The 19,757-nt window shown below is 41.3% G+C and overlaps 1 protein-coding gene and 1 pseudogene across 1 annotated transcript in view; both read right to left on the reverse strand.

Annotated features, from left to right (window-relative positions):
• Positions 1-19,757, reverse strand: part of C11H11orf87 (chromosome 11 C11orf87 homolog) — a 232,970-nt gene that overhangs the window by 15,079 nt on the left and 198,134 nt on the right. The gene's annotated exons all lie outside the window — the stretch shown is intronic.
• LOC118525592 (52 kDa repressor of the inhibitor of the protein kinase-like) lies at positions 2,640-5,006 on the reverse strand (annotated as a pseudogene).

Below are 19,757 nucleotides of genomic sequence, written 5' to 3' on the forward strand. Positions count from 1 at the left end.
CATTGTAGTTTTGATTTGCACTTTCCTAATGATGAGTGATGTTAAGCATCTTTTCATGTATTGTTGGCCATCTGGAAGACTTCCTTGGAAAAATAACTGTTCATATCTTCTGCCCATTTTTAATTGGATTAATTGGTTTAGGTGTTGAGTTTTATAAGTTCTTTATATATTTTGGATACTAACCCTTTATCGGATATGTCATTTGCAAATATCTTCTCCATTCCATAGACTGCCTTTTAGTTTTGCTGATCATTTCCTTTGCTGTGCTGAAGCTTTTTATTTTGACGAAATCCAGATAGTTTATTTCTGCTTTTGTTTCCCTTGCCTCAGGAGACATATCTAGAAAGAAGTTGCTATAGTCGATGTCAAAGACGTCACTGCCTGTGTTCTCCAGGAATTTAATGGTTTCAGGTCTCACATTTAGGTCTTTAATCCATTTTGAGTTTATTTTTGTGTATGGTGAAGAAAGTGGTCCAGTTTCATTCTTCTGCATGTTGCTGTCCAGTTTTCCCAACACCATTTGTTGAAGAGACTGTATTTTTCCCACTGGATATTCTTTTCTGCATTGTCAAAGATTAACTGACCGTATAGTTGTGGGTTCAGTTCTGGGTTTTCTATTCTGTTCCATTGATCTGTGTGTCTATTTTTGTGCCAGTACCATACTGTTTTGATCACTACAGCTTTGTAATATAACTTGAAGTCTGGAATTGTGATGCCTCCAGCTTTTTCTTTTTCAAAATTGCTTTGGCTATTTGGGGCTTTTTGTGGTTCCATACAAATTTCAGGATTGTTTACATAGCTCTGTGAACAATGCTGTTGGTATTTTGATAGGGATTGCATTAAATGTGTCAATTGCTTTGGGTAGTATAGACATTTAAACAATATTTGTTCTCCCAATCCATGAGCATGGAATATCTTTCTTTCTTTCTTTCTTTCTTTTTTTTTTTTTTGTCCTCTTCAATTTCTTTCATCCATGTTTTATAGTTTTCAGAGTACAGGCTCTCACCTTTTTGGTTAGGTTTATTCCTAGGTATCTTGTTGATTTTGGTGCAATTGTAAATGGGATTGATTCCTTAATTTCTCTTTCTGCTTCCTCATTTTTGATGTATAGAAATGTAGCAGATTTCTGTACATTGTTTTTATATCCTGCAACTTTACTGAATTTGTTTAACAAAACAAATGAGCAAAGTGGAGAGAGAGAGAGAGGCAAACCAAGAAACAGACTCTTAACTATAGAGAACACACTGATGGTCACCAGAGGAGAGGTGGGTGGGAGATGGGTGAAATAGGTGATGGGGATTAAGGAGTGCACTTGTCATGATGAGCACTGGGCCTTGTATGGAAGCACTAAATCAGTATATTGTACACCTGAAATTAATATTACATTGTACATTAACTAACTCAAATTTAAATAAAAAAAATTTTTTAAACCTTTTAAGGGTAATACTTTAAAAAAAAACCTCACAGTTTACTTAGGTTGAAATAAACTATACAAAACTTATTTTCATCACCAAAAATAATAGTAATATTTTCTGTATTATTCCTAGACAAACTACAAAACACTTATTTTTGTAGGTTTTTCAGGTTTCACTTATAAACCAAGATGAGGCAATAGATACAGAGATAGGAAAAGACAGAAGAAAACAGGCAAATCAGTTGTTGGTATCCATGGCCTCTGATCCTGTCTCGACCATGCAACAGAAGTGTTCAACTTACACCTGCTGCAAAGCTCATGAAGATATAACCTCAACAAAAGAATGTTAACAGCAGCAACTAGATGTGGACCAACAACAAAAGCAGACTGTTCCATTCAAACTTTAACTGTAACTTGTTTAAGTTCATCTGATAAAAACAAAAACCTACTCTGAGATTCTTGTTTCGGGAGCTCACGTGTTTCTCTCACTGTCTGGTAATTCCCTTAAACTGTCTATTACAGATATTTAACAACATACTTAAATATTAAATATTTATATTTATATAAATATTAAATACTAGTCAGAGGTCAGTAGTGAACCTTGTTATATTTTATAAAATGTATTCCTTCTTCCCACACCTCCTCGAAATTCATTTCTTCAAAGAATTGATAACCCAATACCCAGCAATTGGATCTACAGTGATAATAAACCTTATGCCTAGGGGTGCCTGGGTGGCTTAGTCAGTTGGGCATCTGCCTTCAGTTCAGGTCATGGTCTCAGGGTCTTGGGATCGAGCCCATGTCAGGCTCTCTGCCCAGCAGGGAGTCTACTCCCTCTGCCTCTGCCCCCTGTTCATATTCTTACTCTCTCTCTGTCTCTCTCAAATAAATAAAATCTTAAAAAAATAAAAATAAATGTTATATCTAAAATGACAACTAACACAATTCCAAAGTGCCATTAGCAGAGATCTTGCAGAAGTGTGATGTGGCACTGTTAATGCTATCTTCTGGAAAAAGTTAGGTCTTCCAAGTGGGAAAGTTCAAACAGGGGCCATTAAAGGCAGATTATCAATGGCCAGTGTCCTCAATGAGAGGCCTAAGGTCAAGATATTCCGTTATTAAAGGGCCTACATACACTTACAGCTTTTTTCTGGAAGCTGTTTTGAAATTTCTTTCATATTTTTTCAAGTATCAAATAGAAGAGAAAGCTTATGTTCAAAGTCTCTTAGGTAGTCTCAATGGTTTCAGAATTATCTGTGGGAAGCTCTGACTTAGCTGTACTGAGTTTGATATGTGTCCACCATTATTAAATTTAGGTCATGTTTTACGTCAAAACTTATGCTAAGCAAAGCCAAGTTACCTCACCTTTGGCCTGTCAAAGTGTTCTTCAGGTACGCTTTGAGACACTTTGACTTATTTTCATAGCATTCATTCTCAACCCTCATCACAGAAATGCATAGGACCTTCAGCAATGCACAAACATTGGGGAAAAAAATTGATGTCTGGCAGATGGAGGGCTTCATAAATGGTGGATGGAAACTGTATCTTCCCCTCTGTGTTCCCACCTGATTCTTTAACAGTACGACTAAGCTGAGTGTGCCGGGACTGGGTAAGTCACTTCTGTACGCATCAGCACGGTGCTCCTCCAGTGTATTATATGGGATCTGTCCCATGACTGAGGGCACCAGGGATAAGCATTTAAGAGCTTTCAGGTGCTGTTCTGAGACTCTATCTTCCAGTTCCTGAACAGTGTGCCCCACTGTTGGAACACTTAGAGTTTCCTTAGGAACTCTCAGACATCAGCTGAGATTCCAGGTTGCCTTGCTGGGCTCTACAGACGTTCTCAGGGAGTTTCATCTGAATACCAAGCTTGGGTGCCAAATTTGTGGCTTCCGCAAACCAAAATTTATGATAAACTTCAATATGTTCCATCAATTCATTTAGTGAACAAAGCATTGCAGTCAAATGACTGGCTGCAAAGAAGGTATCAGAGGTTTGCCCTTGGAGATTTTTCCCAAAAGCTCTTGTAAAAGATAGAACAGGTTCGAGAACAACAATGGTAACAATGAAATCAAAGTGTATTACTGCACTACAGAGCGCAAATACTTGGACAGCCACAGCTATTCCATCTAGTATTTGTGTCACTATACTATCTAAACATAAAGCAAGTGCTTGCAGGAGGTCACGAAAATTTCAAAAGCATCATTCCTGACTGTCTGCTGAGGATGGCCAATTTCCTTCTGTTCTTTGCCCCTTTCTTCACTGTTCTCAAAGAGGACAGAAATTACATTGCCATGCTCTAAAAGCAGGTGTGATGATTGATTGGAAAAAACAACAACAACAACAATGAATTTTGTCAATTGTTTCTAATGCAATGCAACAGATATCCCGTAACAGACCTTGCTTTTGCCAACCACATATTTAAGGCACAGGAAGAGCAGAGTATGTAGATAGCTTGGGAGTATTTCTCTAAAAATCTACAGGCAACAACTTCAATTTTGGAAGAAAATCCACCGGACACAATGTAAGCCTGGCTATGACAATATCCATGTTTAATCCCTACTTCTCAGTTATCATAGCGTGAAATGGCAAAGCTGAAATTTCTGCACCAGCTTCATAAGGTAGGAAGCCCACAGATTCCTCCCCCAGGTTATGGATTTGTCGACAAGCCTCGCCAACACAGGCAGGTGCTCTTCCTCTGCAATACCCACTACACAGTCAGCGATCATGGAAATCAAGGGAGGGTCTCTCCCGTCCCTGCGGGTTTCTTCCTGAATGTAGCTCTCACAGATGTCTAGCACCTGTGTTGCTCTTCCCTGCTGGGGTCGCAGAGAGCTTCCTCAGCACCTCTTCACCTGAATCCATCTGGCACCCTAGCAGGGCTGCAAAGCTATCAGGAGCAGACAACTTCTGGAATTTCATCAGCCACGTGTCCATCCAGAGGTAGGTAAGTTTTGGTTTCCCAGAAGAATCAAAATTCCAAATAAAGATTTTGAGTATTCTTTGTTTTCCTTTTCTTCAAGGGTTAAAGGTAATGTCTTCATCCTATTCTTGGCCCCTTTCTTCTGCACTGGGGTTCTGAGCATTGCTATTATTTCTTTGTTTCTGTTCCTGTTTAGAAGTTTCATAAGTTGTTTGTTTTTGTTTTTGTTTTTGTTTTTTCTGTTTCAGTGTCCTGATTTCATCTTCACCCAATTCTTTTAGTCATTTTCTGTGTCAACTCTGTGAGTTGTTCAGGTGTCTGGTAAGAGCCGATACCTCTGATATCGTCTAGCTGTCCCCTCAGCGGGGAGTCTGCTTGAGATTCTCTCTCTCCCTCTGCCCCTCCCCCACCCTCTCTCTAAAACTAATAAATATTAGATTGAAGAACTGTCCTATAAGGACTAGTTCTAAAGATCACAGAGGTCTCAAAGTGTTTGGTATATCATCTATAATGTTTATTTACTTGATCAGTCATTTTATCATCTAAGTTTGCTCTCGCTACAATTATCCACCCACTTCTGGCATCTGGCAGGGTTCTGTGGGAACCTGAGGAAGGGCAGGTCTGAATGCTCTTCCACACACAGCTGGGGGCGGCACAGAAGTTGAGCATCTTCGCTGCCCTTGGCCAGCCCAGCCCTCTCCTCCCCACGTCCTCCGAGCAGCCCGCTCGCCTGTCCTCGGCTCAGCAGCTACCTCACGTGTAGTGCTTTTATTCTCAGGAATTTGATTAGACAATCCAAAGAAACTGACTTTTTTCCTTCTTTAATGAGAGGGAAAAAAGCCAACTCTTGGGATTATGATAGTATCAGATCTCACAAGCACCTCTTGCTCTTAGACTGAGCTTTCCAGCAAGGACACTGAAACATAATACACAGTAATCCATTATTTACATCAAGTATTATGTCAACAGGAGATCATTTGTGTCTCACGACATTAACACAATTCAAAATTATCTCCACACCTGTCATTCTTTGCTAACAATAGCAAGTTGCCTCTTAGTTCTCCACCACCATCTAGGAATTAATTCACTAGAAACAGAACCCAAGGAGAATTTAAGAAGGCTAATGTCCTTCCCAGACCCATAGTAAGTTGCTACTTCAACAGTGACAAGCCAGGAACCCTCTTTAGCTGCACTGTACATGAGAGAGAGAGAAGCAGTCTGTGGAATTTACTAACCCAAAGACCTGGGCATACCTCTGTTATAACATTTATCACAGTCCTGAAGGTATTTACCTACAAACACAACTCCGTCGTTAGACAGCAAGGCCCTGGGAGGCAGGCATCATGTTTGATTTCTCTTTCTACTATCTAGAATAGATGCATCATCAATAGAAGCCTCATACATACTCACTTCCATTAAGAGCTTTTAGCCTCCTTCCACAGTTGTGCCCGCAGAGAACTAAGTAGATGGATTTGAGTTTTGCTTTTTCCCTGTCCTCTGGTTCATCTTTCTGCGGAGGTGATGATGAGCAGAGCTCCCAAAGGCAAGGTGTGTGCGGGGTGATATCTGAAAGTACTTCCTAACACGTCCTTACCCCAAATTGCAGACTAGAGAAAGAGGGACAGGCAAGGAAGCCATCCACGGAAAAGGGACAGGGAACAAATACTCAGTGAACAGCTACTATAATGTTTGCATTTGCAAACACGATCCTACTTAATCCGTGGCACACCGCTATGGGATAGAGAATTATCTCCATTTTACAGAGGAAGAAAAGGAGAGGTTAAATAATTCGTTCAAGGGCACACAACGACTAAGTGCTGAAACCAGAATTCTAACCCAAGTCTGCCTGTCTGCAAAGCCTGCTCCTTCCATTAATCCAAGGTGCCTCTTTGGAAGATACTGAGTAGATAGCCACTGGACTTGTGGACAGACCCTCCATGGGCTGGGCCCATGCAGCGGCGACCTTGTCTGGGTCCATCGAGCCCTAAAGCCAGAAGGTTCGTGTCGTAGAAAGGGCAGAGCTGGTATGGCCTAGGCATTCCCTAGGACCCACAGAGTTAACTTCCTCTTTGCTGAGGTTGTGGCTGTTTTGTTTTCAATGAGCAGTGGGTGGGTGAGCTGTAGTCCACTCCATACAACGCACCGAGCTCCTATTATTTGTTTCTGTACTGATACAAAGTGTTCGATGCTCTACACCAGGCCCTCATATAATTAACATGTGTCTATTTGCAAGCCAATCCTCGAAAACTCACAAATAATCCACCTCCACTTTTTTCTTCCAGCCAGGGCTTTAGCTCTATCTGGGATGTCAAGTGGGACCACATGGGAGCCTGAGATTTTCTTCTTACACAGCCCATCCTCTCTAAATATTTGGCAACAGAAGCTGTCCTCAGAAGATTTACAGCCTGGAGCTGGAGACCTGCCTACTCCTGGCTGGTTTCACATGAAGAACAAAAACCCCAAACACCACCTAACAGAGGGAATGGGATCCATGAGCTTTCAGAGGTAACTCGTGGAAGTGGCCTGCCTAGAGCTTACTTTCCTACTACACCTCTGCTTACGAGAAGCCTCTCAACAATCTCATTAAGGTACTCAGTTCTTTTGAGCATTTTTTAACATTGCTGTTCTGTGGGCTGCACAGTAATCATGGAGAGCAGAATTGGCACCAGTGAGCAGTAGCTATAAGAACAATTCCCATTGAACATAAGACCAAACTTCCAAATAACTATTGGTGAATGGGGAAGTAGTTGAACTGGAAGAGATCTGGGATTAAACTCTAGTAACTTCTAAAGTCAAAGTTACAATTCCATGATTTTAGATTTCCAAATGTAACCAGTTACCTTGCAGCACCTAAGGAGAGGGGATATGGGAGAGCTAAGTTTTATTTAAATCTTCCAGCCTAGAGGGCTGTGACCTAGTGGTTCTCTTGGTGCAGAATGTTGTTACGTCCAGCATGGTCCTGAGCACCTGGAAAAAGGTCTGCAGGGGATCAGGATCCAAATAGGCTTCAAGGGGAACAGCTTTTGAGAGAAGGAGGTCAGTGAAGAATGGGTTACCTTGAACTCAGTCCTGATTCTCTAAATCAGAAACACAAGCCCAACCCACAACCACTGCCCACAAATGAAACAAATCTCTGATGGCAGAATCACTGCTTATAAGCCCTTAAAGCCAGAGCTGAGCCTGACTTAAAATCAGAAGGTTGTAGAACAAAGACAGGGGTTGGGGGGAGGTTAGGAATGGGCAGGCAGTGTGGGGAAGGTATGGAGCATGCTTGATCGAGGCTGAATCTCCTGGGCCTGGATTCCCACAGCAGGCCTGCATGCTGTGCCCACCTGAAGCCGCAGACCCACTCAACACCAGAGATAATGACCTTCTCCACCTTGACTTTGCTGGGGGTCAGTCCCACTGAGTGTCTGTCTGCAAAGGTGCAAATACCTGATCAGATTCTTTTCCTGCCTTCCTCCCCATCTCCCAGGCTCCACTAGTATCGTGTGGGAAAGTATGTCACACTTCGTAGAAGGCTTTCAACATCTAAAGGCCAAGTCTACTTTCCCCTGTCACTTGATTTCTCTGTCTCCTTTTTGATTTACCACGACACGATGGCATTCATTCTGTCTGACCTGCAGAAACAGCAGGATGCTTCATAAAATGCACTGGCTTTGGGATCTGGCACATCTGGGTCCGGAATCTGTCCCTGCCACTTAACCAACCACGCAACCACGGATTTATTTCTTAAGCTCTCTGAAACTCAACCTCAATTTGTTCATCTGTGAAATGGGAATCATAGTAACTCCCTGAAAGGAAGGCCACAGAATTGGGATCAGTGAGGATTCCAGGGTGAGAGTTATAGGAGATACCCAGAGATGTTCAATAAATGTTCACTCTCTGTCTCTTTCTTCCTTCTGTGCCCCTTAGACTACACCGTGTCCTTTAAGAAGCCAGATTCTCTCTCTGACAGGGTGTGACACTTTAAAAATAGAATACATTTTCAATGATGGTTATGTGATCTATATAAAATAAAGCACCTCCTGCCAACTAAATAGAGGAGAGCATGTACTCATTCCTGTTCTAATTTAATCTGTCTGAGTGCCTGGAGGTCTTTGCAAGCGAGGTAAATATTGTTTTCGCTCTGACCTTGGTGCAGCGTTCCCATTGAATTTGTCTCAGTTTGTCCTTTTGATGCCAGGCTGATGCCTTTCTAATAGATTGAAAGCACTTTGTTGAGAACAGAGATTAGTGAGATCTAATAATCAGTAAATACCTGTCTACCCTGGACAATCAGAAAGTGGGATGTGCTGGGTAACTTGCTGTTCTAATAAAGAGATAGCGCATATGTCTGAATTACTCGTTTTCAAAGAATGGAACCCATCGAGACAGGAGACCAGCACGGAATATGAAGAGATACTTGGTGATTTGGGAGCCCCCTTGGAGGCTGGTGGGGACACGGAGCTCACGGAGAGGAGGTAACAACTCAGCGGCAGAAGAGAGTGAGCAGAGCCGGGTTCTCATGAGCTCTGGGTATTTTTCTAAAGCATCTTCGATTCTGATGTATTTACTTTTGCTTGTTTCTTCTTCACGAAGATTTAGAGAAAACATTTGTTCTAGGCTTTCCTCCGTGAAATTAAAAAAAAAAAAAGAATTTGCAGTTAATGCTTAATTGGACAATTCAGTGAAAAACAACTGTTCATGTCCGGTGGGCTGCTGATGAATGGGTCAGGACAGGTCAGACCTTCCCACCCTCTGGCTCCATGTGGATAGATCCAGATATTCAGGAACTAAAGTGCTGCCTTGATTTCCAGATAACTTATTTTCCTTAGAAGTCATTTTTTTCTTTTTTCTTTTAAAGCAAATGTGTATTTATTGTAAAACATTTTAAAAAATACAGCCAAGAGAAACAAGAAAAAGAACAGTATCTGTCGTTTACCATTTGGAGATGACTATTAATACTTTGAGAGGTTTTTTTTAGGCATAAATAAAGATATACGTTTAAAAAATAGGTTCATGAAATATAAACTGCAATGGTATCTACTTTTTTGCCTCTCAAAAAATAAATATGTCATAATCATCTTTCTATGTTAATATTCTTCCTCAGCATACATTTTATTTTTTAAAAACATTTTATTTACTTATTTGAGAGGAGAGAGGGAGAGAGCACAAGCAGGGGAAGTGGGGGAGGGGGCCGAGGAAGAGGGAGGAGCAGACTCCCCACTCAGCAGGGAGCAGGACAAGGGGCTCGATCCCAAGACCCTGAGGATCATGACCTGAGCTGAAGGCAGACGCTTAACCAACTGTCAGCCAGGCGCCCCTCCACATACATTTTAATGAATGCAAAGAATTCCATGTATCATAAACCATATTTATTCTGAAATCTAGCAACACCCTCATAAGCAACACTATTGTCTAAAAAGGGGGAAAACCACTCTATAAATCTTTGCTTACATCCAAATTTATTCCCACTGAATCATTTCTTTGGAGTGGAAATGAAGGACTAAAGTCACTAAAAAAAAAAAACCAAAAAAAACTTATATATCACCAAACTGTTTTTCAAAGATTTGAACCAAAGGATGTACTCCATGGACCGTATACTGCCGTTTATATGCTGGTTCCCAAGAAAATTGTGACATTCTTGATGTCCGGGAGCGTGTCATTCATCTTTTCATCCAACATCTTTATGTTTTTGGACATTAAATCACTGAAGTATTTGTTGAATGAATGATGTGATGATTCATTGTTTAAACAAACGTATAGCATAAGTTTGTATAACGTCTCTGGGGCTCGGTTTTCTCTTTTGCAAAATGAGAATTTTAGGTTATATGCTAACATTCTGTGATTTCACATCTCTTGTATGAAAAGCAATGACCTAGATACCTTAGAGGAGATTAGCAATATACAAAATCCATAACCATAGTTATGGGACCTGTAAGCATATATATTTCATATGTAAGCCAATTATAATTGTATAGGAACATACAAAGATGTGCTAAATATTCAGGGAGAATAAGGCTAGATGACATGACAGGATATTCCAGGAAGATGATGCTCAGCTAAGCACAGATCACCAGCTTTCTATCTGGAGAAAAAAAAAAAAAAGTATTTTCCCCATTCTGGATTTTGGGTTTTATTGGTATCTAAAAAACAGGAGGTAGCATTATCTTGAGATTCAATTTCCTTAGGTAATTTCACCCAGGACAAGCAAGCTTATCCTACTAGATTTTAGGAACATTTCAATCACTTTTAAATTACCCAAGATAAGATTCTATCTGTTGACTTTCATACTCCTAGACCTCCTGGTTCATTGGCAGTAAATGTCTGTAGACCTCTCTAAACTATCCATGTAGCCATCATGCCTACCTTCTGTAACACTTCCTTCTCCAGGCCTCCCTACTTTACAGAAATATTTGGCTCCCACCGTCACTCAATTTATTACTTACATAATTTGTGGTTATTTATTGAAAATCTATAATGTGCCTTTTAATCTACTAGGAGGAAATGAGGCAATGTGGTATACACTACAATGACAAGCCTAAACATGATCCGCCAGACACAAGGAGGAAGAAAGCAACTCCCTCTGGGAGCTAGGGGAAGTCTCACAGAAGAAGATTCTTGAAGATGATACTGGAAATGATTCTGGAAGAATGAGCTCAAGCTTGCCCGGTAGAGGGAACTGTGCGGACGACAGTAGAGAATAAGATTCAAGCAGAGATAAATCACAGAAAGTCACAGAAAGGGGACAGAGAATGGTTGTCCATCAATCTCCCCCAACTCATGGCTCTTTCCACGCCACCCCCACAGTTCACCTCATAGGGTCATCTGGGGATCTTCCAGTCATCCCAATTCAGTCACCTCTGACCACCTGCTTCATCCCAAATGCCTCCACTCTCCTTCTCTGGGCAGACCCTACCAGATCCAGCCTCTGTAGCACTAGATCATTTAGTCTCAAAGTGGTAGCCACTTTACTCTTTGGGTTTAAGAATGTCTCTCTTCCTGGAAGAGAGACACTTCTATAGCAGTGTGAATACCCTCAGAGAATTCCTTCCAGGTTCCGAAGCCATGTTTCTAAACGCGTGTCTTTGTCTGGCTTTGGTAATCAGGACAATGCTGCCCTCACAAAATGAGTTCGGAAGTGTTCACTCTTTTTTAATTTTTGGAGAAGTTTGAGAAGGATTGGAATTAATTCTTTTTTTAGTGTTTGGTAGAATTCACCAGTGAAGCTGTCTGGTCCTGGGCTTTTCTTTGTTGTGTGGTTTTTGATTCTTGATTCCATCTCCTTACTTATTATTGATCTGCTCAAGTTTTCTATTTTTTTTTTCATTATTCTTTGTAGGTTGTGTGTTTCGAGGAAGGTATCCATTTCTTTGAGGCTGTTCAATGTGTTGGTACATAATCTCATCATTTTTATTTCTGGGCATCAGTTTTAATGTCACTTCTTTCATTCCTGAATTTCCATCTTCTTTTTTCTTTGTTATTCTAGACAAACATTTGTCAATTTTGTTTATCTTTTCAAAAACCAACTCTTAGTTTTGCTGGTTTTTCCACTGTTTTTTATATTATTTATGCTCTAATCTTTAATTTTCTTTCCTCCTGCCAAAATTAGGGTTAGTTTGTTCTTTTTTTCTTTGAGCTGTAAAGTTCGTTGTGTACTTGAGATCTTTCTTCCCTTTTTTAATGCAGGCATTTGTCACTCTAAATGTCCCACTTAGTTCTGCCTTAGCTCCATCCTATAAATTTCGGTATGTTGTGTTTCCATTTTCACTTGTCCCAAGATATTTTCTGTTTTCCTTTTTGATTTCTTCCTTGACCTAAAGGTTGTTCAAGAGTGTGTTGCTTAATTTCCACCTATTTGTAGATTTTCTAATTTTTCTTCTGTTATTGATATTTAGTGTCATTCTGTCTTCCTCAGAAAAGATACCTGGTATGATTTCAACCATGCTAAATTTGCTAAGATTTTTTGTAGCCTAACATGACCTATTCTAGAGACCACCCCATGTGCACCTTTTCTGCTGCTGTTAGGTGGAATGTTCTATATGTGCCTACTAGGCCCATTTGATCTACTATTTCCTTATAGGAAGTTGATCTGATATTCTAGCCATTGTTGCAAGTGGGATATTGAATTCTACTATTATTATATTGACATCTATTTCTCTCTTCAGTTCTGTCAATGTTTGCTACATATATGTAAGTGCTCTGATGTTGGGTACACCACCACCCTCTTCTGTGCCACTCCTCCATGCTAAGGCCCCAAAGAATGAGTAATGTTGTACTTTCCTTTTCGTGGTTTGTTTAAAATATGTTCAAATGTACTACTATCCTTTACTTATCAGCAAGTTGGAGAAAATGAGCATGGAATAAAAGTCCGGGGTCAGGGAGGAAGTTGAAAGGAAGAACAAAGGAATTATCCACACCTATAAAACATGTACAGAAAGCTGAGAAGTGCTGTTTATGCACTTGGGTATGTAAAGAGGGTGGTGGTAGGGGACCAAGGGGACACACAGCCTCGCTAAAGCTGCAGGAGTTTGGAAGGGACAGAAAGACATAAAACTCTAAATCTCTGCATTAAAAGGAATCTTAATTGTCACAAAATACAACATTACTCATTGCAAGAGAAACACTATCTGGCCATTTGTATAAGTGTTCCCTGCCTAGAATCTCTCCCGGAATACTGGGGCGGGGGGGGGGGGGGTGGAGAAGAGTGAAACCAAACTGAAGAAGTTTTTGTTCTTCCTTGAAGATTTATTGAAAGGCTCCTACCTGAGAGGGAAGATGAGAAGAGGAGGAACTTGAGATAAAAATGCATGCTCTGAAGCAGTGACATTTAGCAAAGTGATTAGGCAATGACATTAAACAAGCTCCCAGGCCATTTCCAAATGATTTCTATGGGCACCTGTGCTGCTCAGGAAGGCCAGGTTTGAGGTGGGAAAAAAAAGAGACTCTTAATTAAAACCTGAGGGTACTTGCAATAGAAAGTTCAGGAAAGAATTGTTTGTTTTCTCATCAGTATGCCTTTTTCTTAGTTAAAAACGATTTCTTACCCTAAGGAGCATAATGAAGGAAAAATATTTGGCCAGAATAAGTGGAAGGTGTGGATAGGAGGAGGACATTAATGATGTTTCCTAGAGTGAAATCATCTTCCTTTGACTCTTGCCTCCGCCCGGGCAGACGGGTCAGAGGGAGGGCTGTGATTTTATCACAGCAACATAATTCAAATCCCTCTTTGACTGTCCAAAATCATTGTCCAGAAAACGAATGGTATCTGCAAGATGCAGCCAGAGTGAAAGCTCCCTAGCAAGTCATACGTGCTTAGTCAAAATCCCATACACCCCTTCTTTATCATCACCACTGTCTTTTTGCATCTGCTTCTTGCTGCTGGTTTCTGGCTGACTTCTCTTGTCCCCAGCTGCGTTCTATCCAGGACCCTGGATATGTTCTTGCTTCTCATCCCCTGGCTCTTATATTACTTTGGGAGGAAGAGTCTCTGCCCATCTTCAACATAAGACTTTCAAGGCAGCTCTAAACATCCAAATGCGGTTGGCAAATATGTGGCAAGTTTTTATGGGTCTAGTATGAAGCGACAAACAACATTTACTCCTGTGTTCCACCGGCCAGTTATATGGTCAAAGTTTACTACTGCAAGGGAGGTGAGAAAAGTCTAGCTGTGAGTTTAGGAGAAAAAAGGAAACAGATTTGGTGAACAGCTATGCAGACTCTACCACATTACTTTCTCCAGTTTTCAGCCTAGCTCTCTCCTTGATTTTTACTTTTTGACCCCTTCATGCGGGGATAATTCAGCAAAGTTCTGTTATTTGAAACAACTTCTGATAGTTTGAGCCTGATTCTGGATGATAAACTTCAATTCCTGGACTCATCTTTGTCAAGTGCCACATGCAACGTAAGAGGTAGGGTCTCCTAGACTCCACAGAACAAGTGGTAAACGGAAAGGAGGAATCAGGGTGGGTGGTGGGTACAACGGGCCTGGGATCCTCACAGGACAAGCTGCCCAAGAGGGCTGTGTGAACACCTCAATCCTTCAGAGCTCCAGAGGAATGGATGGGTCATTCTCTGAGCATCCAAGCTTCGAATATAAGGAAAGTTTAAGTGAGTGAGAGGCAGGACAGCTCAGGGCCTGGGTTTTGGTTGTCAACCCATGTTTGTGCACTTTTTCATCTCAGGTTCTAGACCAGTTGGAAACAAGATTGTTGCCAGTAATTTCTGCCAAGAATTCGGAGTCATTTACCTTAATCTGTCAGCAATGAGATGAGAGAAACTGCTCCTTACATTTATTTAATCAACCAGAGACACATGGATTTTTACAGGGATAGCCTTAATGTGAACTACCCAAATTGTTCAGCACTATTAGACACCTCCCTGCCTAAGTCCACATCCAGCATGATTCTTAAAGTAAGAGTGGGATTTTGCAAAATATTCTCTTCACTTAAAGAATCCCCTTCTCTCCAATTGGGCTACTGACATTTTGGGCCAGATAACGTTTTATTGTGGACAGGGAGCTGTCCTGTGCGGTGTGGGGTATCTAGCAGCATCCTAAACATCTACCCATTAGATGCCAGTAGTACTCTCTCCCCCTCCAAGTTATGGCAATAAAAAATATCTCCAGACATTCCCAAGTGTCTACTGGGGGGAGCAAAATTGTCTCCAGCTGAAAACCACTGAGGTGGAGAGAGGTACAGCTTGAGACTTTCTAGAAGAAATTCCAAAAACATGTATCTTCCTGGCCTATCACAAAAGTAAGTACTTATTTACAGGCCCCAGGATAGTAGGTACTCATTAACATACCTATTTATAATTTGTTCATTGGTTGATTAATCATTTGGTTAAAGTTCAATAAAATTAAGGACTATAAATGTGTTGATGAACTGGACGTGAGAGGAATGGCAGCACAGTGTTGAAAACAGAAGCTCCTAAGAAGTCACGAATAAGAGAACTGATGTGCGATATAAACACCTCCTATTCGTCAAGCATGATGTTTTACATAAAAATATGCATTGTTTCACCTAATTCTTGTAGCTACCCTTCCAAGTACATTATAAATAATCAATAAATGTCATCAATTACAGTAATATCAGTTACGGAAGATAATATCCCAATTTTCAAATAAGAGAATTGAAGCTCATCATGGGTACCTAACTTGGGTTTACAGAGACGGGATACGGCAGAGTTGTGATTCAAACTCAGGGCAGCCTTACCTGCAAACCCACCCTCTGTCTACAACAGATCTCACCCATGAAGTCCTTGGTAGCCTCTCCACGTTCTCAGGGCAAACAACAGTCATCCAGGGAAAGATTTTACATGTGCATCATCAGCAAGAGAAAGCACTGGGAGTGTCAGGGCCCAGCAGAGACACTGTAAGTCTGCATTAGGCCAATCAAGAATTCTCTTAAGGAGACACTTGAAGTCTATACCATAGAGACGACAGAAAGAAGAAAGGAAAAGAAAAAGAGAGCTATTGTTGCCAAGAGCAAATGAAGGCTTCAACCAAATATATTGTAATTATTTCTACAAAGGTGGAAATAAAGAACCAATGTTTTACCCTTGAATAGATTTCAATGACTCTCAGGGAAATTTTTGATCAGGGTCCAGTCTTTCTTCTGCTTTCCATGAAAACCCAATAAATATACCATCCAAATAAAGATACCAGCACCTGCCCATCTCAATTAATCATAGTGCCATGACACAGTCCTTATTTCAAATGCCTGAGAATTTGGAAATACTCACTGACTGCCTACTCCAAACCCACAGCACCCCTTGGAACTACTCTCACAGCATTCAGACCCATTTCTGGACTATCTCTGGGTACATGGTAGAGGTGAATATATGCAGCGGGCAATAAGCATATCAAAAGATGCTCTACATCATATGTCATCAGGGAAATGCAAATTAAAATAACAACCAGATACCATTATACACCTATTAGAATGACCAAAATCCAGAACATTGACAACACCAAAGGCTGGCAAGGATGTAGAGCAGTAGGAACTCTGATTCATCACCGGTGGGAATGCAAAATGGGTACAGCCACACTGACAGACAGTTTGGCAGTTTCTTAAAAAATTAAACATACTCTTACAATATGATCCAATAATTGCACTCATTGGTATTTACCCAAAGGAGCTGAAAACTTATGTCCACACAAAAACCAGCACATGGATGTTTTTAGTAGCTTTAGTCATAATTGTCAAAATTGGAAACAATGAAGATGTGCTTTAGTAGGTGAATGAATAAACTGTGGTACATCCAGACAATGGACTAGTATTCAGTACTTTAAAAAAAAAGAAGAGTTACCAAGCCATGAAAAGCCATGGAGAAAACTTAAATGCATATTACTAAGTGAAGGAAACCAAGCTGAAAAGACTGCATACTGTATGATTCCAACTATGTGATATTCTGCAAAGGCAAAACTATGAAGAGAGAAAGATCAGTGGTATCAGGGACTGGGGGAGAGGGAGAGATGAATAGGCAGAACACAAAGTTTTAGTGCAGTAAAAATTGAAATTGCAGACCCTTGGGCATAAGAGTAAATGCTTCCTGTTTTAAGCTGCTAGTTCTTGCAGTGGTTTCTCACACAGCAATTACATGGACAGAAGCACCAAACAAGTAGCCCTTAACAACTGCATACACACACACACACACACACACACACACACACACACACACACACACTTGTATGATACAAATTGGCCTTAAAAGGAGATTAAAAAATTGAAGTGGAGAATGGAGAGAAAGATTTTTAATAGCACAGAGGTAGACAGAGGCCATTGCAGGTAAAAAGCTTGGCAAGAACAAAGATAATGTAGCTGGAAATGGTGAGGTGCTTTGGGAATCCGGTAAGAAGCCATTCTGGCTCAAGAAAAGATTTTTGCAGTTTTCTTGTTTTGGCATAAACTGCAAAAGTGGGCTGGGGTGAGCCTGTGAAAGACTCTGAATGTCAACCTGAGGGAATCTGACCTGTATCCCAGGAGGAGTAGTTAAGAAAGACCGAAGCTGCTTTTGTGAGATGGGACTGAACAGGCAACTTGAAGCGAAAGCTCTTTGCACAAGTCTTAGAAACAGGAGTTGGAGGCAATTCTCGGGGAGAGTGATTTCAAAAAGGAAAGGAAATAAATTCTTTTACATAGGGTGAGGTGGCTCTGTTGTGTTGTGTGTTTATGTGAAGAACCCCACATGGCTCCTAATGAAGACATTTTCAAGGTTCAGAAGATGGATATCTGAATTAAGACGTAGATCAATAGAGGAGGCTGAATTAAATGTCTGTCTGTAAATTTCCCTAATATGGAACATTCTGAATCACCTCCTCGTTACTGATGAAAAGGCAGGCAGGGAGCAAGAGAAGGAGATACCCTTCAAGCTGGATTTTTCTTTGAGGTGTTCAGAGCCTCGGGAGCTGCCATGTGCAAAATGATGTGCTCCCTGAGAGAAACCATCCAGAGCAGGTCCTGAAGCTAAAATCTTAATCCCTTTTTGCAATAAACTCCCTAATCCTATAGCTAAGAAAACCAGTAAAGTTCAAGAGAGAAGGACGGGGCCAGCTTGAGGCAGGATTTCATTAGAGACACAAAGGTCTGAAGTTTGAAATTGCAAATCACAATCTCAATCTGTCAGTCAAAGGCAGATAAGAAAGGGCATTTTATGCAGAGTCCTTTCTTGGGGAAAACTGCTAAAAAAAAAAAAAAGAACATGCCCAGATGGCCAGTGCCTAAGGGAATATGAGATGGGCCTACAGGAAGTCAGGCAAAAGAAGATAAAATAAATTTCACATGCACTGTTTCTTATTGCCATTTCTTCTTTGTATAGTTGCTATGGGAACTGTGTTTTGGAAGCTCTCTAAGGCTATGTCTCTCCAGTGCAAAGCCATCAAGCATTTGGGCCGAAATGACCAGTCAATTTAATCCAACTGGTTTAATTGATTTATTTCCAACGTATGCTCTCCCTCACGCATGGCCAAATTGAGTAGTTGCTGAACTGAATTTGGTGGCATCTTGCAGAAATAAAATTGTGGTTCACCTGGTTGTATGGATTTGCATTCCATCCTAGTGATAAGACTATGCCATTGGAATATGCCTTCTCCTACTGGGGCCCTGTGCACTTGGGGATTGCAAGCAGCTCTAGAAGGGTGTCAAGGGTGACTATGAAGGCAGGAAAGGACTAATGGAATAATTCATTCACTGATGTGAAGGATTTAGGCTCTCTCTCAAATGGAGGAGTGGAGAAAAGCAGGGCCTGAGAGGCCAGGTAACCAAGCAGAAAAGATCCAAGACTGAACAGCTGCCTGAGGCAAGGCAGAGCTGAGAGAGAGAGAGAGAGATGGAGACACCAGCACCCAGAGGAGACCCAAACACTGAGGCCATCCTATCCAAGTCAGAGGCTACTTATCAAGTCATTGCCCAGACTGTTACCGAATTGCAGACATGGGCTACATCCTCTGCTGCCACCTTCTTTCTGGAATCCAGCCAATCTTTCTGAGTCTGGCAGCACATCACTAACCTGCATCCTTCACGTGGCCCTGACGTGACATCAGGTTATGCTTCTGGACAGGTGATGCAAGTTGCTATTTTCCATCAGATGCCCCCAAGCTCTGGGCACCTTTGCTGACTCAGCATCAAAGAGTTAACCCTCTTCGGCCCCACCCCACATCATCAACCCAAAGTTCCTCGCCCTTAGTCCACACCTGCTCTCTGCCTAGGTCTTCAGCCTGCCTCCTCCAGGATCAGAACTCACCAGGAACCAGAACACCATCTCAGTGTTGCTGTTTTACAATCTCTCTCTCATTCTCTCTCTCTCTCTCTCTTCCCCCCTGCCACCAATGAAGAAAAGAGCAAAAAGGAATAACCACACATAAGGCAATAGAGAAAGCCAGATTTATAAAACCCATATTCATGTAGGGTTTTCTTTGTGGGAAATACTGAAGACATGTCAGTATAAATCTTTCACGAGCAGAACTGGCCTGTGACGTCATGAGGTGGCTTACAGCGCTTTCCTGTTTATCTATTGTCCTGCATCTTAGTTGCCAGAACCCTCTGGTCTCCCTAACTCTCTGCCATTCCCAATACCCCCAACCACATGTCCTGTGACCCAGGCGGCTTCAGGCTGCCATGGCCTCATTTTTCTTATCAAATGGACCACTCCTGGGCCTCATTCCCTGAGAGACAGGGCCCTTCCTCAGCGAAATGTGTGATGAGTAGAAAATTCTTGAAACGCTCTGCCCCAGACAAATTATTCCATGAGAGTCCCTTTTATTTCAACTGTAAAAAAAAACACCTTGGGAAAGGAAATCAGAGGTTGTCTGTTGAAAGAGATGTTCCTAGTAAGTCAGATGGAGTAGGGAATTATTCCCATCTTTCAAAAAACCGTGCTTGCTGTTTTCTAGAGACCAAAACTCAGTGCCCTGCTCAATAAAAATCAGTCTAATTG

The sequence above is a fragment of the Halichoerus grypus genome, chromosome 11, assembly GCF_964656455.1.
Source record: "Halichoerus grypus chromosome 11, mHalGry1.hap1.1, whole genome shotgun sequence".
Taxonomy (NCBI): domain Eukaryota; kingdom Metazoa; phylum Chordata; class Mammalia; order Carnivora; family Phocidae; genus Halichoerus; species Halichoerus grypus.